We start from the raw sequence: 22,897 nt of genomic DNA on the forward strand, positions 1-22,897 counted from the left end.
GTCAGCACCCTATAATTTTACTTGCTACTCTCTACTCAACAATCCTAAAACATGTCTAGAGATAAACGGTATACAACCTTTACCACGCATTTTTTACAACACAATACCATTACAACGCTGGTATTACAACGCAAACCATTACAACGCATTGCGCTGGGGGGCGCTCTAGGATAGGGAATAAGTTTAATTTTCTATCCAACACCTTCCCTAGTGTCCACGGGGACTGGAGTTGGAATAGAAAATTATACTTACCACTATCCAGCACCTCTAAGCGCTATGCGTTGTAAAGGTATGCATGGTAAAAACCGCGTTGTAAAGGTATGCATGGTAAAAGTATGCGTTGTAACGTAATACATCCGAGATAAAAAGCACTGGCTGCATCAACAATGGTGAATACTAAAGACTTTCTACTAAAATGAGTGTTATCGTTCACTGCATTTACCACAATGCATCTGGGCTAATTGTGTGCTGGTATGCCAGTAGTGTGCTCTCTCCTCCTTTCATGACTTGCTCTTCGCTAAGTTGTTTGGCTGGTGAGCTCTGAGATGCACCGGTGCTCTGGGAGTGGTAGTATACCTGAGAAGACTGTGAGCAGCATTGCCAGCACCCCCGAATTTCATGTTACTCTCTACTGAAGAAGGGCAACAATCCTGAATCAAGTGCCTGGAGATACACAGCAGTGGCTGCACCAACAATGGTGAACACTAATGACTTTCAACTGCAATGCACTTTATCATGCACTGCCTTTACCACAATGCATCTGGGCTAATTGTGTGCTGGTATGCCAGGCAGTGTGCTCTCTCCTTTTGTATACATTTTGGGAATCCTGGGATAGAAAAGGTATCATTATAATTTCCGATTAAAGTTCTGAAATACAAATATGGTATGTAAAACGCAAACATTTGGGATTACCTGGGAAGAGTCTTACAGCTAGATTCATCAAGCTCAATTGCCCTCGCAAAGGGCCAGATTCTGAGAATCTGGCCCTTTGCGAGTGCAATTTTTGCATTTGGGATTCATCATCCCAAATGCAAAATTTGCTAATAAAGAATTCGCACATTTGCGAGGAATTGCATTTAAGGAATCTCTATTTGAGATTCCTTAAATGCAATTCATTAACCATTTTTTCATTGCAAATTCGCAATTTTTGGTCGCTATTTACCACAAAGTCTGACTTCGTGGTAAATAGCGAAAAAATTGAAAAAAGCACTTTAGTGCATTTTTCTCACTTGCATGTTACACACACACATGTCCTTTGGACATGTGTGTGCGCAACACCTGTGTAAATTTGCATATCAGGGGTGCTACAGGGTGTCCTTTGGACACCCCTGGCACCCTTGAATTTGCATCCTTGAATTCGCATTCCTATGGGCCTGTAGGCCCATAGGAATGAATGGGAAGTTATTCCTTATTTGCGATTAGCAATTAGCTAATCGCAAATAAGGAAGCTGTAGGAATCGCAATAAATATTGCGATTCCTACATGAATCCCGTTTTGCGAGTCTGTAATAGCGATTCCTTATGAATCGCTATTATAGACTCGCAAAACGGGTCTTTGATGAATCTAGCAGTTACTGATTGTTACTTTAGACTACTAGTGGCTGAACTCACTTCTTCTAACAGGTACACCTTAGTGACAATCCTTTTAGATGGTGTCAAATGAAAATTGCAGGTGTCTGCATTGTAATATATTCTGCTGAAAATAATTGATTTTAAAAAAAATCAGTGGATTATTTGTAAACATATTCAAAACGTAAATGCAGTGATTTAACACAGGTGGAACTTCAAGGTCATTCGTCCTTGTTCAGGCTTGCTTCTTGCATCCTGCGCTGTGCTCAGCATCTGCAATCGAAGAAAGTACTTAAACCGTCTTGTGTTTCCAAATTTACAACCACTTACCAACATATTTATACATTCTGCGTACGGTAAAGCCTGGAACTGTTTACATAGATATTCTTTTACTGTCATTCTGAAAAGCGTCTAAATTATTTATGACTCAAAGGCAGCACAGCGCTCATCCAAATAGAATATATTAAGTTTTGCTTAGTTTGTCTGTAACTGTAATTCGTCTTTTCAAAGCAAAGACTCCCGTGGCTTTAAAACATGATTCGAACATTTACTGCAACTCTATTTACAACCATTGCAACGCTGTGAACTGTAGATTTTTTTAATCTGAAGAATTTAAATTCATTCACCTCATCGTTCATGACGTCTCTAAGCACTCAAAGACCCATCTTTTTAAGAGAGGAAAATGGGCTAGCCTTACTCTCTTCTCCATCAGAAGTTAGATGTTCAGATCCAATGTATTTATTTTCGCTGGAAAGCCCTTCATAGCCCCTGGGTTTTGCCATCTTTAACTTACACCAAATTGACTATAAACATATCGTCAAGGTAAGTAATGTGGAATTAAGAATCCACGTCTATTCTTAACTAGACAATATGCTTGTAATCATTATTTACAAATCTATGTCCAGGCCGGTATTTTGACCTTACAATTTGGACAATACAACCTGCCTCTAAATTAGGTCTGTCCTGTGTAAATCTCTTTTATAAATAAATAACATTTTACACGCTGATTGGCAGGAGAATAGCTGTGGCAACCTATATTCATTGCCACAGATACTGACCCAGGCTTTTCAGAAGATTATAAAAGTTTTTTTGCCATAATGTCGGTTACAACTACTATAGCTAGCACAAAAACACATGATGAGTTTGGCTTTACATAATGGCACTTAGGCCCTCATTAGGATGTCGGACGTAGGTGGTGGTCCCACCGACATCCAGGACAGCAGTCCGACCACTTCAGAATGCCGTCAGTCAGACCACAGTGGTTGGAGGGACAGGCCAACGCCTCCAGCAGGCTCAAGGAGCCCGTCAGGGGGTCGGTTGGGCCTTAATCCCTACGATGAAGCCAGTGCCTGCGCAGACACCTCCGTAGGGATTATGATGTCCATTTCCCACAGACTTTCCATGGCGGTCCCACTGCAACGGAAAGGCTGTCGGAAAGCAACTTTGGGGAACCCTACCAAGGCTTCCGTCCCCAATGGGGCTCCGCCATGTGCTGCCCCCCAAACATCCATGCACTGTGTGCCAGGCATCATGGTACCTGGCACATGGTTCATGCCATTGAGAAGAAGATAAAGGGAATTGGGCAACTGGAGTCACTTTAAGAGGCATCCTTCAGTAATCTTTCACACCCACTAAGGAAGGATGGAGAAGTGTTCTGCTCCAGTCCCGGCTAACAATGCACCCATCACCCCACAAGTAATAACAATTTGTGTCTATGGTTCTTGTACTTTATGGAAAGTGAGGAAGCCAGGGATGGATGTAGTAACAGGACTTGCACAAATAGTGAATAGCATAAGCAAATCTATTGCACCAGAGACCAACACTATGAATCCATGGCCTATGGAAGTTTTATCACCATGACACAGGAGCTCAGACTCCAAAATACAATATACAGCAATAGCTATTTAATTAATAAGATATGGAATCTAATCAAAATCATTGCATACAGTTTAGGAATAGAAACATTTTCAAAAAGATTACTAAAAGAATGCTAATGTTGTGTCAAGTTACTGTAATAATAACTATATTACCACAGAAGAGCAACACAATGCAATAACCCGGATAACTGTACTTAAAAACTATAGTATATCATACTTGTTTCATTAGGTCATTGATCTATTGCCTGTTCCAAAGCAATATAATACATTTAGAAAAATTTCTGAATGTATCATTCTTGACATATCAGTTATGGAAACATTTCCTCAAACTCACTAGACTTTACTTACATTACAACACTGTGAGTTTGACCTTATTTTTCCAAACATGTTGAAAGGCACAGCAGGCTTCCTATGAATAGGAGGATACATGTTTAATCCTCGTGAACGGAACAAAATAATTTCATCTGGATTGCCTTTAGCACATTTTTAGAGAGGAATGTGTCAAGGCTCATTTTTCCATGTGTGCACAGATGCCAAAGAGGAGCTGTGAGAACTGCGTTGCGAGGTCCGGTGTCGAGTTGTGATTCACTGAGTTGGTTCCCATGAGGATCTGTGAGGGCTGCATTGAGTTGCATCATGCTTCACCGGTTCTGATTGGGACCACAGCTGGGCTGGCAGAGCGCCTTTAGTCCCACTTCCAAGGGTTCAGGACTGGGGAGGTATCACTTGGTTTCCACATATCAAGGTAAAATACTAAGTTGTTCATAAGAAGAAAGTGTGGCCAAATGACTGCTGATGACAGGAACTGACTATAAGCAGGCACAAGAGACAAGCCAGATACATGGTAACAACGTTAATGTCAACAATGCTAAAAGAGACAGCAATAAGACAACAAGCAAGTAAGAACTGAGACATCTCCCCAAACACCTGGGTCTTTTACAGGAGAGACTGCATTGTCCCCCTACCCATTATAATTGGGTTGCTCAAGAGAACATACCAGAGTGCCACACTATTTAAACAGCAAATTTGAAGAGCTTGCTAAGAAGGCTAAAAAGTCAACAGCAGTGGGAAATAAGGAAGCAAGAGAACATCCAGCTGATTAAACAACTGCAATCATTTGCTTCTATAATTGAAAAAGCCTAGCAGTGGATATAAAAAGCAATGAGCAGTGGAAGAAGATTCAAGCACATTAAAAATAATCAATGAGCAAGAAACATCTGAAGTGCAAAAAAGCAAATAAGGTGTTGATCTGGGAGACATCCAGGAGAATTGGCTAGATAGTCAAACTCCTAAAGAAATCCTTGTCAATGTGTACAATGCAAGGTGGCTCCTAAGATGAAACTGTGGCCATATGCCTACACAAAACCGGGGCTGACTATACGCATACACAGGACACAATCCAGAATACAAACAAATTAGACAAGAGTTTTCCTTGAAGAATAGGGAAAGCCCTTAGTATTGAGTCCAGCAGATTTCTCTTTACAGACATGGACTAACAACAACACTGAAACAGACATGACTCTAAAGAACATGGGCATAAGAACTAAAGTCTTCCCCTTACCTGATCAAAACTGAGGCCGGGCCGAAGGTCACACTGAAAACAGATATGGGGTTGCAACATACAGTAGAACAATTATGAAATGGAGGTAAACACCAAAATGAAAATATAAACCAGAATACACGATAGACAAAGTTCAACAGCAGACAACCAAGCAATTGGAAAGTATAGGTGGCTAAGGGCAAGGAATGTGCTATCAATAGTTCTAAGAACAAAAATGATGGTAGAGTCATGGAGAAAGGCAGGACATCATCGACAGGGCTTCATAAATCAAGAACAGGAATTCGGAGATCAAGTGGAGGATTGTGGTGAAAATACGATGATACCAATTTGTTAAAGAGTTATTTTTCTGGGTGCCATTTGAGAATTGAGAAAAAAGGTACCTTTTCAATTGAAAGCCATGATATACAAGGTTCACTTCCATATCTTGTATAACCGTGCACTCAATTTAGTAGAATGTTTTGAGGTGCCGTTTAAGAGATTACATTTAATTAATTGGCAGTACCATGAGGTTTCAGTTTCTGAAAGCAAATGATAGACTATTTTAACTCATGTTAACTCTTAAAACTGTTTTTGGAAAATCATGAGTTTCCACCCAAATAAGGCATTTGGACTCCTATGGTAATCCCACGGTGCTTTCAGGGACAAGTGTTTTAAACCATATGTTGAGGATTTTGTCACCTAAAAAGAGTCTCAAATTATGGGCTCACATGTAGAAATTGGTGCCTCAGTTCAATGTTGTCTTTAGGAGATCAACTTCTGACACTCTCTTTATTACTGTTACTCAGTATTACTGCTATGCCTGCTTCTGTAATACCTAGTGTAGTATTACCACTTGCTGCAATACCACTGTAGAAAGCCCAAGGGAAAATTCCAGTACATGGACCTAATCTTGATTAATTTCACTAATTGTGTGTTATATTTGTTGCACACAATTCCTTAAATACCATGTAACGTATTTACAACGCAAATTTTTAGAGTGAGAGAGAGTGAGAGAGAGTGAGAGAGTGAGAGCACGGGAACAACATGAATGACCAAAACGCAACTGGCTAATATTTCGTGTACTTGTGTTTTTTTTTAACTCTACAAGGTCTGCTTTCCCACCAACGGGTGACACAAGTGAACTTGTTTCAAAGCACCAGCGATGAATGTGAAAGGCAAGTGATTGTAGGCCCTGGGGACACTGTTAAATGTGTAATCGACATAAGAGTACTGCTTTTGGGTAAATAACAATCTCATAAAGGGATCAGAGGCACCATAGAAACAGAATATTCATAGTATCACACACACTGTACTAGGAAGAATGAACACTTTTAAGTTAAAGTATGCATTACTACAGGAATAATCTATTTCTCAGCATATCTAAAACAACTTCATAGAGCATTGTAAAACAGCAAGAAGACATGTTATTAATAACAAGAATAAAATGAACTTTCTAGCATTGATAATGTGTCCGTAAAAATGTAATCTAGAACCTAACACACTGGCGCCTATGTGTTATACTATGAGAGCATGAAAGGCAGAGCAACTTCTAGTCTAGAAATACTCAGGGAGAAGAGACATTCTGCATGCCTTGTTGACAGCAAAAACTGTCTTTATCAGCAGATTGACGAAGACAGAGTCCGTGCCGAGGGCAAACACACTCTGCAGTATCAGTCAGTCTTCCTCTGGGACTCAACTGGGCTTTAGCTGGGAATTAACATCTGAAAAGTACGAAGTGTGCAGGCAGTATGTGAGACCGTCTCTGTCAGAATCTCGAGTGATAATCTGGGTGAAGTACCTCTCTTGACAAGTGGAGATGTGTTTGTCCCTGGAATTTCTGACATAAGTTTAAGAAAGTCTGACATAGTTCATTTGCATCACTGCATGCATCCGAGACATTTCCTTATGAACATAAGGTAAAAGGACATCAGTTCAGACTACCTTATTTTGGGTATATGTCTGTATGCATTTTTAATTATCCTTGACAAGGTTGAAAGTAGACATGTCACATTGATGGTCGTATCTGTATCATTATTCGAACGGCTTGACGCTTTCCCAGTTCTTAGAAAGATAAGCTCAGGCGACATCTGCGTTGAATAGCGGACATGACAGTGATTCTGCATGAATCAGGAAAGATGGCGACTCCCATTGTGTGAGAGAGAAGTAAGATGGTGACCTCCTCTAGTCAAGATGGAGTTGAGGCCTACAATAGATGGAGTCGGTCCTTAGGGACGTTTTATGCCAGTTTACTCCCCGAAGCAATTGCCAAAGGTTAGACAAATTGCTAGCATTCTTCTCATCACCTTTTATGTGTTTAATGTCATGCCCTAAGTGGCAAAGGTATGCCCAGATGTGGGTCCCATGCTCACTGAGTCATTAAAACTAAGCAATACCTGATTGATTAACCCAAATCATGGGTGAAACAGGTCTTGGGTTGTGTGTGTTCCTGTTCTGGGATAACCTAGACAGGTAGTTCAGGCTGGACTGTTCCTATTGGAGAAGGGTTAAGATTGGTTTCCATATAGCCAAGTACGAACTGAGGTGGCATGTTGAACAAAAGAACGATGGGTTGGAATACTCTCACATTTGGTGTGTTTGCTCTATATGATACACACTCATAATGGCATTGGATGGACCAATTTTGATTGAAGCATTTTGTGGTTATGAATGTGGTGTACAAAGTTTAGGTCTTATTTAAAAAAGTATGGGGTATCCTCCTGGCTATCGCTTTCTTAGGAGGCAGGGCATTAAACAGGCCCTTGAAGCATCTATAATGCTGGGGTGGGGTGGCAACACGCCAGGGCCACCCAAGCTATCAGGACGGCCCCAATCAGCATAAGACCAATGAATATCTGTGAGATATGAGAGACTTGGGGGTCCCTTGTCACATTCTGCTGAGGACCCCCATCATTTTGTGTTTCACCACTGTTAGGAACAGACGTGGCCCGTGCAGGAAAGAGTGGTGAGGCCCGGTTGGGGGGGATTCGACAGACGACCACGAGGGAAAATTAAATAAATAATGCATTATCCCTTGTGTCTGTCAAACCCCCTCTCCCCCTCCCCACTGCTCTCACCTGCACGGGCTACAGCTCGTTAGGAGCTTATGTCACAGTTGGTTTTATGAGCTTACAGAAAGGTATGGATCAGTTCATAGGTGGCTATATGGCTAACTGCACTAGGGTTTGCAAAAAAAGACACAGGTAAAAGGATAAATGGATATGGACTTTCCCAGCAGGAAGGTGTTGGTTGGCCGGATTGATGCAAGAAGGAGCATTTTGATAGAAGGAAAGAATTTCTTTATGTTATGTTATGTTATGTTAATAACTTTTATTCGGCGCACAGCTGCCCCAGCAAAGGGGCGTCCTGGCGCCTGATCAGATACCACAACACAACAGGTCAGAGCTGAAAAGAAGAAAGATCAATTAACAGAAGCGAACAGGTGAGTTTTAATGGCGCGTCTGAAAAGAGTAAGGCTATCCAGTGCACGGATGTGTACAGGGAGGGAGTTCCATAAATCAGCCGCCAGAACACGAAAAGAGCGCCCTCCCATCCTACTCAGTCTGAACCTAGGCTTAATCGCCAGATGGTGAGATTCAGACCTGAGGGACCGTGTGGGGAAATACGGAGAAATGAGGCCCGCAAGAGCAGGAGGGGAGGAAAGCTTCAGAATCTTAAATGTCAGACAGAGAGCCTTGAATTTGATTCTCTGTCTAACCGGAAGCCAGTGAAGGGAGGTCAGGACAGAGGAGACAGAACATCGTCTCGGGAGGCCCACGATGGCGCGTGCAGCAGCGTTCTGCACAATCTGAAGCCTAGAAGCCTCAGCCTGGTTCACTCCAAGTAGCAAAGCACTCCCGTAGTCCAATCGCGACAAAATGGAGGCCTGAACCACCAGTTGCCGCATGGGGGGGTCGAAGAACTTAAGGACAGGTCGCAGTCCTCGCAGGATACCGAAACAGGTAGCTGCTGTCTTCTTTGTGTGACTGGCAAAAGAAAGATGGGAATCCAGCCAGACCCCCAGATTTTTAACTTCGGCCGCTGGAGTAGGAGAAGCCCCCAATTCGGGAGGCCACCACTGGTCTCCCCAAAGTTCCGTCTGCTTCCCTAAGATCAGGACCTCGGTTTTTTTAGCGTTAAGCTGTAAGCAGTTGCTACGCATCCACTTAGCCACAGCTATAAGTCCTGCCCGGAATCTGGGGGCATTCACCTCAGGGTCCCCGCTGAGTGTCACCGCCAGCTGCGTGTCGTCGGCGTACGATGTCATGGTAAGGCCACATTCCCTGACGACAGCAGCCAGCGGTTTCACATACAGGTTGAACAATGTAGGGCTTAAAGCGGAGCCCTGAGGGACTCCCAGACCCAGAGAGTGGAACGAGGACTGGCCTGGTGGAATGGCTACTTTAAAAAACCGGTCCGAAAGGAAGGAGCGGAACCACTCAAGAGCTTTCCCACCAATACCCACTTCCTCCAGACGCCGCAACAAAATGTCATGAGACACCGTGTCGAATGCGGCGCTCAGATCTAACAATAGGAGCGCCGCAGTCTGCCCCGCATCCAGCACTGACCGCAAATGCTCGGTCATAAAGAGCAGAGCTGTTTCAGTGCTGTGTTGAGAGCGGAACCCATTTTGACTCTCGTCAAGAATGTTATTACGAGAGAGATGGGTGGACAGGATGGTGTTCACGTGTGCCTCAGTGACCTTAGCGGTCCAAGGCAGGAGGGAGATGGGCCGGTAATTTTCCGGGAGCAAGGGGTCAAGATTGGGTTTCTTCAAAATAGGGCTGACCACAGCTTGCTTCCAGGAGGGAGGAACCACGCCCTCAGTGAGGGAAAGATTGATAAGATCCAGGATGGGCTCACGACACATAGGCGGGAGCAGCGTGAAAAGCTCCGGCTTCAGCGGGTCTAAGGGAGAGCCCGATTTAACTTTGAGGCTCAGAGTATCAAATACCTCAATAGACATAGCCGGCAAGGAGGACAGAGTTTCCACAACCAAAGTCTTCACAGCACTAGGAGCCTCCTCGGGAACGGAAGATGTAAAACCACGGTAGATTACCTGCACCTTCTCCACGAAGAAGGATGCCAGACTCTCACAGTGTGAGTCCGTGCAGATTTCTATCGAGGTAGCCCGTTTCCCCATCAGATCTTTAAGTACCTTGAAGATAAGTTTGGAAGGATTAGGACTATTGGAGAACTCAGTTGCATAATAGGCAGCCCGAGTTTGACAGATGGCTCTATGGTAGTTCTTGAGCTGGGCAAAGTACAGCGATTTTAACACGGGATCAAAGGACTTCCTCCAGGCCCTCTCAGCTTGCCGGCAAGTTCTTTTAAGCTCGGCAAGATTCTCATTGTACCAAGGGCTGCGGGTCTTAGCGTGACATTTAGACCAGCGCAGGGGTAAAAGAGAGTCGAGGGCCTTAAGAACCCAGTTGCAAAACTGTTCATATCCCTGTTCCACATTCTGCAGTTTGCCTAAGGGCTGTGCCTCCAATATCCTAACAAACTCCTCCAGCTTGAGTTTACGCCAGTTACGCTTGAGGATCTGTTTATCCACGGGTTTCAATTGTGGATTGTCTAAGGGGCATGCCACTTTAACCAACATGTGGTCCGTCCAGCCCACCGCCAACGGGACAGATGTTCTAGCCCGTGCTAAGGTTGTAAAGAAGGGGTCTAGTATATGTCCTCCTATGTGGGTGGGGGAGGTGACTAGTTGGTTAAATTGCATCGCTTCAAGATCCGCTAACATAGAGCTGATAGGGAGAGATGACATCAGATCGAAGTGTATATTTAAGTCCCCTACAATGTTAAAATTAGCACAACTAGAAACTAGCGAGCTAACCACATCTACAAGTGCGGATTTGAAGATGGTGTCGTTCCCAGGTGGACGGTAGATAAGCATGCCGCTAAAGGTAAAGTGGTGGTTTATCTTTACCTTAAAAGAGGCGCTTTCACACATAGGGAGATTCTGAGCCTTCCACTCAGCCGAGAAGCAAGATTTAATCGCCATGGCTATACCACCTCCCCTAGTTGTACGGTTCAGTGTAAACACCGTATAGGTGGAGGGGAAGGCCAAGTTTATAATGGCGGTATCATGGTCTTGTAGCCAAGTTTCGGTCAAAAGGATGATATCGGGAAAGTCCGTGTCTATCATATCCCGAAGGAATTGATAATGCCTGACCAAGGATCTAACATTTAGGCTCCATATATTTAGTGATTGCTCAGTGCGATCTGTGTGGGTGCCGCGATCATTCCCTATAACAGGTCGCACCCCCATGGGTGAGGCCAGAGAGAAACAACCACAGGCACAGTCATAAGGTCCCGAAAGAGGAGATAATGGGACATGATTGCACACTGGAAGAATATCTCGTACAGCAAAGATATCAGCACGATCGTACCTGAGCGAAGCGATGTTACACATAGTGCTTCCGTGGCAGGAGGCCAGAGTCCATAGCCCGCACCCGCTACCTCGACGCGGACGAGCGCAGACGGGCAGGACTCTGGCACGACTCCGGCATGCGACGGCATCCCACTGCGCGTTCCCGCTGCGCGGGGAAGGGCGACTTTAAATAGGCGCCTCCCTGAACAAGTCGAGCGTCGGGACGCTCCAAAATGGCACCCGCGCTCCAACACACTCACCCCAAACTAAGATGGCGCCCAGGAATCCAGCCCCAGGGACCCGGACCCGCCGAATGGCGGTGCGTCTTCCAAAATTAAATGTGAGTATGGGGACAGCCCAGTCACAGTGATGGATTTAAAATCAGGGGAAAAGTCAAATCAGAAAAACCAAAATACTCCGAAGGTAAGTTTAAAATTTCGCAGCTCGCTAGCAGCGCGACCTGCGCTAGTGCAGCAATGATCAGGGCAAAGGAAAACACAAGTCCGCCTTAAATAGGCGCCTCCCTGAACAAGTCGAGCGTCGGGACGCTCCAAAATGGCGCCCGCGCTCCAACACACTCACCCCAAACTAAGATGGCGCCCAGGAATCCAGCCCCAGGGACCCGGACCCGCCGAATGGCGGTGCGTCTTCCAAAATTAAATGTGAGTATGGGGACAGCCCAGTCACAGTGATGGATTTAAAATCAGGGGAAAAGTCAAATCAGAAAAACCAAAATACTCCAAAGGTAAGTTTAAAATTTCGCAGCTCGCTAGCAGCGCGACCTGCGCTAGTGCAGCAATGATCAGGGCAAAGGAAAACACAAGTCCGCCTTAAATAGGCGCCTCCCTGAACAAGTCGAGCGTCGGGACGCTCCAAAATGGCGCCCGCGCTCCAACACACTCACCCCAAACTAAGATGGCGCCCAGGAATCCAGCCCCAGGGACCCGGACCCGCCGAATGGCGGTGCGTCTTCCAAAATTAAATGTGAGTATGGGGACAGCCCAGTCACAGTGATGGATTTAAAATCAGGGGAAAAGTCAAATCAGAAAAACCAAAATACTCCGAAGGTAAGTTTAAAATTTCGCAGCTCGCTAGCAGCGCGACCTGCGCTAGTGCAGCAATGATCTATGATTTATCTGTGCTGAAAGTCATTGTTGTGGTGTTGATGAACTTCGAAAGTCTCCTTTTACTGGATTAACAACAATACCATTGGAGGCCTAGAGTAAGAACCTATTAGGACAATTGCACTATTAATGTTGATAATTGCCTTTTTTGCACACTCAGGGCGGGATGGGTCTACTTCCCTGTCAATTAATATAGGAAAAGAGTAAATGGAGTATCATACATCAACATTTAAAGTATAATTATAATATTTCAGATATGTATTATGTGTTTTTCAAGCACACTAGAACAAAAGAAAGACTTTTTTTTAGTATGATAAAGATGACTTTGTTCATGCACGTTTCATGGCAATCACTATGTGATGCAGATACAATCCACAGTCAGTAATCCTCTAGGAGTGGCGGCCAACACATGTTTCCCCCCTCTATGGCTGGTTAGCCATTGGCTTGAACATTCCTGGTCATAAATACAGTAGGAAAACAAACCTTAATCATAACTAGTATTAAAGTCTGAAAGTATATCTTCGTATCTCCTGAGGCACAGTAATTCCAGATGTAAATGTGGAAACACTTTTAGTCTCAGGTGGTCTTATAAAGAAAAAGAATGGATTCCGTGCAGAAAAGGTGCTAGACCTATGAAACACAAACGTGTTGTGTATTTCTGACAGTAGAATGTACCTCCACACTTGTCACTTCTGGTGTCAAAGTGGTCTGCAGGTTGTAGTTAATCTCTTTTGACAGTGCATGGGGATTTCAAGAAATCTCAAGCATTGCCACTATGCGATCATTTGTATAATGTGAATATAGTTTCTACCAGGCTGCTGTGGAATTGATAGATTGTGAGTATTAATAATTGTGTACATAAGAAATGTCCTGTTAGAGACTCGTGTTCTATCACAGGGGCTATTAGCAGAAAACAAAACCCAAGTATTTTAGAGTTCAAAAAAGTATGGAAAAAATAGTTCAAAGTGTTTTTTCAAATCATACACAACTTCAGGATAATTCTCTGAAACCCAAAACGTACATACTTCAATCTTTCTGAAACTGGAAGCCTTGATGCTTGAAAACCATTCTCCATAGCAAGGGCCCATTGTGGCTTAAATTGCCTAGCAAGGAATCCAGGGGACTTGTCAGGCCTGGACTGCCCATTTTTATCACCCGTAATTTCCCTGTTGGATGAGGCTGTGGAGTCTGGTTTTCAGGGCATGGGGCAGCTGCTGGCACCCTGGTCAAGAGACAGAGAGCATAGTGAGAGAGAGAGAAAGAGAGAGAGAGAGAGAGAGAGAGAGAGAGAGAGAGAGAGAGAGGGAGAGAGAGGAAAGAGAAAAGAGAGATGAGAGAGCAAAGAAGAATTCAAGCAGGGCTGGTTTGAACATTTTTCCAGGGCTGCTTTTGGTTCCCAGTCTGGCACTGAAGTTGCACCTGAACATCCAGGATGGCCGTCTTCTCTTTAGGTACATAAGAGCCCATAGGTGACTTGGAAACGTAGTTTACTGCCAGTTCTCTACCGTGTAACACATTCCCAAAACGTGCAGTTTGAAGCCAATCAGCACCCCACATTCTGTATTAACCACAAACATTTCCTTTACTGAAAGGCACTCAGCATAAATGGTAATGATTCCTCACACATGAATCCAACTTCAATGTAAGCAGCACTTCCATCCCCACGTCCTGACACCAGTCCTGATTGTTGGTAGGAAAAGAGTGCACATGGTTAGCTTGTTTAAAGTGATATCTGCCTAGTAGGCCTTCGAAGATAGTAACTGTTGTCACCTCTAAGCAATATCTTTGTTTGGGAACAAAGCTAGATTCTGACGTGGAGTCATATTTGGATAGGGTTTTGGGTTGAGTGAGTACTGGTCAGACAGGGAATGTGCATTGCAATGCCAGATTATGCCACAGGTGTTGTGAGTTTAGGCCCTGGATTTAGCTACTGGAACAAAGCAGATAAGAGCTCATCTAGACAGATGCTAGAAAGGTAGATAGTATTTCAAAAGGAACCTTGATAATTAGCTAGTTGCTTTTTAAGTACAAGAAAATTAACATAATCAGAGTAGGCAATCTTGTGTCGCACTAGTGTGTCTGTCGTTTATATAAAAAACTGTTTCACTCAACTTTTATTGACCACCACTGCTTAGGAATCATACTTCGTCAAAACATTTATACAACAACTGAAAAAGAAGTACAAATAATCATAATTAGTATGTCTCAGTATAAAAAATGAAAGTTCAAAGCATGATATTTTGTCATCCAAAAGTCGCAAATAACATCCATTCAATCGAATTCAGTCCATCAAGAGTCGTGTATTTATGTTAAGATCCAATTATATTGATTCCTTTATCAAAAAGTCAATCAGCCCAACCAATGCATTTAGTTTAATAGGACTTCATCAGGGCTGTGAATTTAAAACATTTACAAACATATAATATATGTATATGAGTACAAATGTTCCAACAATAATACATATAAGAATCAAATACATTACATAAAAAACTATTTACAAACATTACACCACTCCCTGACAATATACATCCTGTACCTCAAAATGCACCAAACTATTTTCTTAAAAACCTCCCACCATTTATATCAGCATCATGAGAAATTCATTATGGCCACATCCCATCAAACAACCAATATTTTTGCTTTCAATATGTCCTACATTATAATGCTTTGATCCCTCATTTGTTTTACTACACTTCCCTACATTTTGGTGCTTGATAAGAATGTCACTATCTAGATGATGATTATAAAAAATTAACTTACTTGGTATATCCATGAGCCAAATATCCCAGCATAGTACAACATTTCTCCCATATCCAGAATCATCAAGACCATGGTCTTAAATTCAGGTGGTTTTGTGTGGAAACAATGTCCCACTTCTCCATACAGTCACACGGTCAAGGTTTAAATGATGGATATGACAGTGTGATTGCATTGAGAAGTGGGGCATTTTTTTATTACGGAAGTCTGCTTTTCAAATATTGGGTGCTCATGACTATTTTAAATTGAATTTTAGATTCTAGTGGGGGTACTAAACCACTTGAAATTAAGACAATTTTTGTTATGATTCTGGATATGGGAGAAATTTCGTAATATGCTGGGATATTTGTCATGTAGGTCAGGCATCAGCAAGGAGGTGGAGGGTGAAGTTCACAAAAAACACAAATTGTCTCTGGGGCCAGACCAACACACTCATTTTAAGAAGGGATTGATGTTGACTCACATGAAAGCCCCAGTTAATTTCACCTTGTACTGGATAATGCCTATCTATCTGGAGGTAAGCATTTATTAGTATGTCTTCTTTGAATTAGTATATTTGGTGCTCCATTTTCTTAATGAATTCCTTTCCATATCACTAGAGGTTAAGGGGTAGAGCTTGGGATCTGAAAAGTGTTTATGGGTTCTTGAGCCTGAAGTTGCTATAATATGCCCAATTCTGTGTTGACTTGGTTATCGCTAGATGGGTCATAATCAAAAGTATAACCAAGATGTTTACTTTATTTTAGACTGTGAACCTCAGATTGAAAATGGAAGGTGGAACTATAGAGGAGAAAGAGGATAGAAATCATCACCATTTATTCAGAAAGGAAAGAATTCTGTTTTGGTACTATTTAGTTGTAGAAACTTGACTTCCAATTCTCCTAGGACTCTTGGAGGTCTTTTGCCAGTAAGCAATCTTTGAAAATTTCCATATAAAGCTGTATATTTACTGAATAAGATTTAATACTGAGCACACGTCGAAGCGAATATATCTGAAAAGAAGGGACCAGGTAAAACATCTGGGCTTACTGACTCAAAAAGATTACAACCATTTAAAGATGACATCAATAGCATTTGTGACAGAGGCTAACCTGCTAAATAGAACAAAATAGTCCATTATATTAAAGGGAGTGGTGAGGTATACCTGTAGAATTGCTGTTTTAGAATTCTTTATCAGTGAGCGATGGATCATTTTATCCTGCATATGCAAACTACTCTTAAACCTGGACATATCCTATAATTAGCCTTTTTTTTTTGTTTTAATGAAAGGTCATGCCACGGGATGATGTGAGTTTGAGCCCTGGATTTAGCTAGAAGAACAAAGCAGATCACAGCTTGTCTAGGCAGATGTTAAAAGTTAAGATGTATTCACAATGAGAATCCTGATGATTAGCGTGTTACTTTCTAAATCTTTCATGTGGTGGGCTAGCAAATCCAAATAAAGATTTACCCTGAAATGCTTGCCAACAGAAAGATTAAGTCTGGGCATAGATAAGGATAGATAAAAAGATATGAAGATGATCTGCCCAAATGACCGGAAAGATACTTGACATGGAACATTTTAATTTTTTGAGAAAAGAGAGTCTAGTCTGTGTCCTTTAATATATGAAAGATAGAACACCAACTATTGGAGACCCATTTCAGGAGGAGAGGAAATATAAGTCTTTACTAGAAGGTCCAAGGGAGTGTCTATCCAACGAAGAATATCCATTAATGTCATGTGGGAAGCATAAAAGGGAGACACATCTACACAAAGGCCAAGAAGATTCTGAGGTTTCACAAGGTTACACCATAGATGTTGTAATAAAATTGCCAGACATTTAATTTTTAAGGAGAGAGCACTGGATGGACACCATTACACCTTTACAGACTGGCAGTATTTAGAGGTTAGGGGGGCTATTAGGATAGCGGGCGGATCGCCACCGCCATATGGACGGTGGCAATCAGCCTGCCATTCTAGTCCACCCGCCTAACATTTCCCCCGCCATATTACGATGGCGGTGGGGACCCAGGCGGATGGAAAGACCATCCGACAGTTTTGTGCCACCGGGCGAAAAGGCCCATCATATGGTAGGGGTGCTTTGGAGGGACCTCCATCCATATTATGATGATGGCAGTCTCATACCTTTCCATGGCAGAGACTCCGCCATGGAAAGGCATGCAGTGTTTACTTTGGGGGCCAGTTGCGGGCCCCCAGTGGGGTGGGGGCTGCACTTGGGGGGTACCCTTTGTACCTCCCAACATTGGCATGCACAAAGTGCCAGGCACCGCGCGGTGCCTGTCACGTTGTTAATGCCAATGCACAACATGCATATATTGCAGCACCGCCCGCCACAATGTAATGTATGTGGGATGCCACCACCACCGTGGTGGTAGCATCCAAATTGGCGGTGCAGGACCGCTGCACCACTGGCGGCTGGTCCCAGCACCGCTAGGGTGGCGGTCGGACTTCAGTCCGCCCGCCATCCTAACAGACCCCTAGGTGTCAACCTGATTTTGAGTTTGTTTTCATAAATAATAGCAACAACTAAACCCCTTTCCTCTAACGTATCTTGGAGTATGTGGTACCCAAGGGAAAATAAATACATTTTAATGGAACAGGTCCTGCGAAAGTGAGTGGAATATTTTGACATAAGGTTAGCAGTCAAGTAACGACTGACAGCTGCAAAGCCATTGGATAAAAGGTGGGAAATAATAATAAAAAATCGTCCTACCTCTTCAGTTTTAGAAATTCATCGAGCCAAAGGTCTGGGGGAGGCTCTCTATGGAGCAGAACTATGGGGCCTAGACCAGACTAGAAGCATGGAATTAGCAGAAAATAAATGTATAATGTCATTTTTGAAACTGCCAAACAGTACCCCACTTCTTCCGGTCTGGTTAGATCTTTGTCTAAGATGTATAAATCACATAGCAGAATTAAAATCCCTATTGGTTTGGGTTAGAATGTGGACAGGTCAAATCCAAATTCCAGTGAAAGAAGCAATTGAGGAAGTTCTGACCCTTGATAGAGCAGCAGGTCGTGTGAAGTGGTTTAGAGAGGTGAGGCAATGGCTAATGAGACTAGGGTTGAAGACACTAAATATCAGACAAATAATGCACTACCCCTTTTTTAAAGCGAAATTCTGGGCTTACAACGAGGACTCCAGTTACGTTCCTGCAGCACAGGGCACTTTAACAGGAAGATTTTTAGATTTTAAATGTACTTTTTTATTCGAGGATATTTGGGATGGAAATTGATCCACCACACACACATGCACATTATTTACAATTTAGGTATGGTACTTTACCACTAAATTACTTTAGAAGTAGGTGGATTCAGGCTACTGTAACCCCGACGTGCCCAGCATGTTTCCTTAGTTCAGAAACATTATATCACTACATGTTTTTTTGTCCCTGCTATGCACAGATTAGGAAAAAGTGGCTAATACCTGTATGTCGGCACTTATCGATTAAGCAACAAGTAGAGGCGCTGTGAATATTTAGATCAGACCCCACAAAGTGGTTAGCATTCGCCATATTACAGTACCTGCTATATACCAGGCGCACATACTGTTTAGAAATGTGGTATCATGTATAGGTACATGGCCCCACTAGGTAGATTCACACAGCCAGTTTACAGAATTCTTTCCTATCTTTTCAGACGGTGCTGTCAGGTGTGGAGAACCAACCACCTCCATAGAAAAAAGCAACAGCTTATTTTGACAAGTAAAATATCTCCCCAGCACACGTCAAATCAACAAAAGGTCTCCCAGTTTTCACAGCAGCAAACAGAAATTAGTATGTCACACAGTTGTTATTCCTTTGTTTTGTGGTGATACTTCCGCACCACAAAGTGTTGTTGTATCCAAAGACTGTTTCCAATGTAAAACCGTAACAATTTCTCCGTATCCGTCTAATTATTATTCAAGGGTTCCTCAATATCAAAACTCCTTGTCGATCACTGCTTCCGTGATGCCCGAGTGCGGCAACCTGTTGTCGCAAAACAAAGGAATAACAACTTGGATTACATAGCCTTGATGAAGTTGCGGGATAACACCCCTAACACAACGAAACACGTGTTGGCTGTTGAAAGCTGATTATGAAGTCTGAATACATCTTGAAAAAAGAACACAACACATTTATGTTTATTTCACTTTGTGACATAATAATTTTGGTGTGCTGCTGTCAAAACTGGGAGACCTTTACTTGATTTGACGTGTGCTGGGGAGATAATTTACTTATATACCTGGCGCATTAGGTCCAAGATGCTATTCGTAGGGTAAAGTCTGGTACAACACAAATACAGACATAATAAGCACATGTCATTATGAGGCTGATGATATGACTTGTCTGTATCAGCCTATTTCCACATGTTTTTAACTTGTTTTTTTTGTTTTTTTTTTATCCATCCTAGAATTTGTTGTGTTTTTATCTCATGCCTCCTATTTTAATATTGTATAATGTAATTTATTAGGAAGATTGTTATTTACGATTTTTGTGAATGACCTCTGCAGGAACGTGTGGGGTAGACACCCTTTCCAGGAATATTAATAATGATAAGAAGAAGAAGAAATGAGCATTGCCTGGGCCAATAGGTCTGGCTTGCACTTTAAGTTATTAGCCAGGCTTATTTGTGTTGTAAATGTTCACTATCAAGGTTTCATTTTGTGCTCCTTCCCAGTACCTTTCCTGCTTGAAAATGTCCCATATCTGGATTGCCTATTAAAGGACATTACAGAAATTTGATGTGTGCCTTTTGCTTCCTGTTACTTATTGTCACCATACCTAGTCGCCAGATGTGATATGTGATGCTATTAAAAAAATAAAAAACACCACAATCAATTTTGCAAATTCTCTGATCTGCCGGGAAACCAGTCACTGACTGTTCAGTGCATTCAGCGCATGAGAACAAGACAGCAACTCTCAGTTACAGCCTAACCTAATATGCTTCATTAAAGAAAACATTATTAATGTAATAACTTCAGAAGTAATTGATTTTATTCATATGAACCACATGTAATGCTGAAAAAAAACACATTCGGGATTTAATGGGGCAAGGCAGACCATATTTCACTTCAGCAAGTGTTCTGGTATGATATTGATCAAATTACATTTAATTTCACAGGGGTTTTGGGCTATCAGTCACCACTCTGGCACGATGGCTGGTTACCTAGTCAGAGCCAGGTTTTTTAATCCGTTCTACCATCCCCCTTTGTTAAGGGTTGGAGGGGTCATTTGTGTGGAGGTGCTCAATTTGAGCCAGTTGTAATTGTTTGGGGACTGCCACTTAAATTTCTGAAACAGATATTAACAAATAGAGCAAAGGAGGGAAAAACACAAACAGGAAAAAAAGAGGAAGAGAAAGACAGAAAAACAATCACACAGGGAGAAAGCAGAGACCGTCAAGAGAGAGTTAAAGGGGCAGGCAGTGTCTGAGAGTGAATTAAATAGGCCTGAGATGAATTGAAGGCTACCCAACATTGGCATTCAGCACACCAACATTAATTAGCACCAGCTGCGGAATTGCAGCAGAGCCTTGGGCACCGGCCCTCATTGTTTTGCAAATTAAGCACTGTGGGCAGGTGCTTAACTGCTGATTTGCAGAGATGTTTTCAAGGTTTGTATTGGTTGTATTGCTGTTGTGGTGGTTAAAGCAGCTTGAATGGGAGGGTACAAAAGGGGGTGGTGATGGACGGAGCATCTGAACCAATCAAACACTCAGACCCAGTCAAAAGATCTGGGTTTGATCCATCACCGTTCTTTAGCCCACTCTGCCACCCCAGTTCAGACATGGCTATATGCAAATCAGTCTGACCATGTGCCTCATGGGAACAGTCCAGTCCGAATTGCCAAGCCATGCCTTCCCTGGACCGGAAACAAGCTTCCGAGGACCGGTTTCTGGCATTCCAGCCGTCTTCAGCCCGGCTTGCATGAATCCAGTGGCAAAGTGAGCAAGGGACTCACGTCTGAGCATACCCTGCCACACTTATGGCGGCCAAAGCGGTACAAAAGGGGGTGGTGATGTAGAAAAGTCAGCCCATATCGCACCCGATGCCCAGGCCGCTGGTGCAGGGCGACTCTTCGTTTGCATCTTGAATAGTTACCAAATAAAGAGACGGGCACTGGAAGTAGGAAAACAAGAACAGGGTTTATTACTCATGAGGAGAGCCTGTCCTTTGGGACACTCGCATAGTGTCTTCGGGAGGTGCTCTAACAAGTTTCTCTGAGGCTTCGTCTTTTATACACAGGTTTGTGGCACACAGGCATCCTTTATTACAATCAACACATTGTATAGTATGGAGGTATTCCAACACGTGGCTTACAGTAGGGCCCTTATCCTCCATGCAATAGGAGGGGGCTGTCATGCGGCTGAGTGTTCTGCTGATTCCATTGGAATGTGTGTGCCTGATCGAATCTCAGGGGGTGGGGTGGCCATGATCAATAGTAGCTTCTTCCAAGAGAGACGAGTGCATAAAGTAGTGGGCAATAAACTGTATTCTCAGGCTAAGGGATGACCAGTGGTCAGGGCTGACATTCAGGCTCAGAGGAAGAGGTCATCAAAGGAGGGGTATTCATGGAGGGACAGGAGGTGTTGGTCAGGCGCGGGGTACGATTCTTAGGGACAGAGTCATGCGGGAGGGGTGGGCTCATGACTCGCGCATGTGGGAGAGGGGGCAGTCAGGCGCATGGGGAAGCTTGCAGGGTCAGGGAAGGGGCGCTGGCGATCGACCGCAAACTGAGAGACCATCGTGCTCAAAAGTAGCTGTCGTGTACGTGTGTGCATGGGTCTATGCTAGTGGGACAACACAGTCAGAGTTTTAACGATATCCATTCTGTTTACACCAAGGGGTACTGTGAACATAAATGAACGTCGCTTATGTACATACATATTGCTATTTTTAACAGTCGCCGCTTTTTACATAAGCACGTTCAATTTCTACACAGTCGATGTGATAGGCAGAATACAATACATGTTAATTTACATCTGCTGGGTTCTTTATACAAGCCTAGAAATCGGCATAATATTTAGTCGATGTAGAATCAAGAAAAATGTTCCAATACATAAAAATCAAGTTCACATTTTCTTTCTAGTGGCATCATATACAGAAAGAACGCTCTGATACCTTCCGGCTTGTTAGTACTGTAGGGGATCTTTGAAAACTAACCACATGAGTGACCGATGAAACATTTCTTAAAAGGCAATACAAAAATGGTTGAGGGAGGTATTCAATTCGATACAAGTAATTTTAGTCAAGGGGCGAATAGAAAGTTCTGGAAAGGGGGGAGGGTCTTTGTCGCAATGTCTTTTAACAGAGTCCGTCTTCTTTTGTTGGCGCTGCTGAGCACCGGCGGTGGAGCTATAGGTCCAGCTCGGATTCGTCCTTACACGTGGCAGGGTGTGATCAGTCCTCTGCTGTTAGATCACAGTCCTGTTTCCTAACTCATTTTCTTAGGGGTGCCTTATGCTGGGCACCTGCGTGTCTTTCTTTTTCCGTGCAAAATCCCAGTCCATAGTCAAAGTTTATATGAAAGAGTTTGTTGAATAATCGAGGGAGGAGAGGGCGGAGTGGGGCCAGATCTTCGAACATACCAAGGGACCAAGGGAGCAAAGGACAATGAGCAGGCAGGCCCATCAGTCGGACTCAAAAAGGGACGGGAACTTCAGGCACGAGTGG

The 22,897-nt window shown here is 43.1% G+C and overlaps 1 protein-coding gene across 4 annotated transcripts in view; it reads right to left on the bottom strand.

The window, feature by feature from the left end:
• The window catches only part of LOC144821867 (uncharacterized), a 299,860-nt gene that overhangs the window by 16,061 nt on the left and 260,902 nt on the right, over positions 1 to 22,897 (bottom strand). For 2 of the 4 annotated variants that reach the window (XM_078679023.1, XM_078679026.1), the window contains exon 5: positions 14,564 to 14,653. The exons of the other annotated variants lie outside the window; for them this stretch is intronic. The gene's annotated coding sequence lies outside the window, so the exon portion shown is untranslated. Of the gene's footprint in view, positions 1 to 14,563; positions 14,654 to 22,897 lie in introns of those variants that run through there. 4 annotated transcript variants of the gene reach the window in all.

This window comes from Lissotriton helveticus, chromosome 2_2, assembly GCF_964261635.1.
Source record: "Lissotriton helveticus chromosome 2_2, aLisHel1.1, whole genome shotgun sequence".
Taxonomy (NCBI): Eukaryota; Metazoa; Chordata; class Amphibia; order Caudata; family Salamandridae; genus Lissotriton; species Lissotriton helveticus.